Genomic DNA, 2,844 nt, shown 5'->3' on the forward strand with positions numbered 1-2,844 from the left:
CCCTCCCCCTCTCTTGCCCCAGGCCCCTCCCCCTCTCTTGAAGTTTTCTTCTCTGTGTCCTTATATGGCCATCCCTGAAGTAAAGATTTTTGGAGCTTGATCAGATGACTGTCTTGCTCTCATCCTCATGTCTCTTGGCTCTTTTGGTCTCTCTCTCTCTCCCTTCCCCTAGGTCCCTGTTGAAGGCCCTTCTGGTCAGGGCAAAATGGGGCCTGAGTCTGGGGTCTGAGAAAGCACCACTCTCCAAAAGGATGACCTCCCCCGCATAGGATCGCTGCTTCGTGTGGAAGTGAGTGAAGATCCACACAGTGATCTCTGTTTCCTGCTTCCTAAGGAGTGAAGATCCACACAGAGATCACCACAGGTCACCAGCCTGTGAGATTGGTCCAAGAAAGGGAAAAGACTGGCTATGGGACAAGCATTAAGTAAGCATGGACTGTTTTTAAGGGGTTAAGACAAAAGGATCTTAAAAAAAACTTTTTTTTGAAAATTTGTAAACATTGGCCAGATATTTAAGAAGTAGTTAGATAGAGAATAGATTTCAAAATGGAGTTGCCCCCCATCTGGAACGTTTTAGCAAAAGAAAAGGAAAATGGACATAAGCTATTTGAGAGCTGTCCTAGGGACAGGAGGAAATCAGGAGACATCCTGCTTTCTCTCTGGCTCCTTCTGGAGATATACTTAGTTCTGGTTAGGATATCTGGGTGTACTGGCTGGTTTTGTGTGTCAACTTGACACAGGCTGGAATTATCACAGAGAAGGGAGATTCAGTTGGGGAAGATCCATAAGATCCAGCTGTGGGGCATTTTCTCAATTACTGATCAAGGGGGTAGTGCCCCTTGTGGGTGGTGCCATCCCTGGGCTGGAAGTCTTGGGTTCTATAAGAGAGCAGGCTGAGCAAGCCAGGGAAAGCAAGCCAATAAGGAACATCCCCTCCAAGGCTTCTGCATCAGCTCCTGCTTCCTGGTATGAGTTCCAGTCCTGATTTCCTCTGTGATAAACGGCAATGTGGAAGTAAGCTGAATAAACCCTTTCCTCCCCAACTTGTTTTTTGGTCATGATGTTTGTACAGGAATAGAAACCCTGACTAAGACACTGGGTCCCTTTGAGACATCAAGTTCTCTACCCTCTCTGTCTGTTGTCTGTCCTTGGTGTGCCAATCTGTCCACGTCCATCAAAACTGTTCAATGTTAAGTCTGTGTTTTCATTTTGTGGGTTGATTGATTTTTGTTCTGTTTCCATGTTCAAAAGAAAAAAATGGTTAAAACTTTATCTGCTGATTGTTCGGCCCTTGATTTAGTTTTAACTCATTTCAGAAAAAGAGGGGAAAAAAACAGTCTCAATTGGCCTTTGGAGCCCTACACTGGTAGTTAGGAGTCTATGGAGGGTGGAGAGGCTCCTGCTAGGAGCTGATTGTCTGTAGAAACCGTTCTCAAAGGGGCCAGCAACTTTTTGGCTTCTATGGTAAGGGAACTGATGGTTGTTTTTCCTAGGAAAATCTCGGTGCTTGTGATTATTGGATACGGCAAGTGACAAGGTGCTCCTCTCTTGAAATTACAGCTAGAGAAATTATGAATTTTGTCTGGTTTAAATAAGTAAAGGCATGCAGCCACTTCAGTTTTGTTTCTGACTGGTTTTAAAAGTATAAATATCTTTTGCATGTTCTGGTTATAGATTATTGGCTTATAAGTTATTGGGTATGATTAAAAATTTGTAACATTATTAACAGAAAGTTGGCTTAAAACTGGTAACTCTGGCTTAGGGTAATTAAGAACTATAACACCTGGCATGAGTCAACCCAAGGAAACAGGTCTCTTAGATAGGTCTAAATTGGGTAATATTTAATGTAATTCTTATTCTAGAAAGCAGACATATAGATGATAAGATTTACAACAGTGTCTTTATGAGGTATTAGAAGCTGCATTGTCTTGCATTTTGTGTGCAGGAACGGGCAGCCAAACTTTGTTGCAGGGGGGTGATTCACTTGGAGGTTTTGGAGAGACTGGATTGATTGTTGGATGGATTGTTGAGTTTTGCTTTCCAAAGTTCTGGAATGCTCTGGGCCACCATCCCAGACCCAGGCTTACTGACTGCAGTTTAAAAGTAGGGAGATACTAAAAATACTTCGTAATGTGAATGTAATGTTTTTAGTTTGATTTTAAAGAGAATAGAATGTTTATACTGTTAAAATTGGGTATTGCTTTCCTACGTTATGATTATGCTCTAATGTCCAATAAAAAATAACTTTAAAAAAAGAAAAAGAAAAGATTAGGAGTGTGGCATATTGGAAAAGGTATGCCATGGGTACAAGATTTCAGGATTCAATACATTCTGACCACCAGCATTTTCTCTCTGCCTCAGGTTTGTGTCAAGTTTGTGTCTCAAGTTGTGACTTCTCACTTCCTGTTCTAGCACCATGTCTCCCTGCCTGCTACTATGCTCCCCACTGTGATGGTTATGAACTCTAGCCTATTGGAACTGTGAGTCCCAAATCAAACACTCTCCTTATAACTTGCCCTAACCATGGTATTTATCAGAGCAGTAGAAGAGTAACTAAGACAGACTACATGCAGGGGCCACCACTCCTGTTTTTGTACAGTGCTGAGGGTCTACCACTGGGCTCCATAATGATTGGCAAATACTACACTCAGAGAAGTCCATTCATAGCCCTATAGATTTCCACCTTCTACTCATGAAATGTTGTGAAAGGCTGGAGAATCTTAGAATGTATAATGTATAACTTTTACCCAAAAGGGGGCATGGAAAACTTCTGCCACAAGCCAAAAAGGTAGAGTAGCTAGTTCCAGGAATTTGGCTAACTCAGAGCATCAGGGCTCTGGTTCC

The sequence above is a fragment of the Mastomys coucha genome, unplaced genomic scaffold (assembly GCF_008632895.1).
Source record: "Mastomys coucha isolate ucsf_1 unplaced genomic scaffold, UCSF_Mcou_1 pScaffold22, whole genome shotgun sequence".
NCBI classification, from domain to species: domain Eukaryota; kingdom Metazoa; phylum Chordata; class Mammalia; order Rodentia; family Muridae; genus Mastomys; species Mastomys coucha.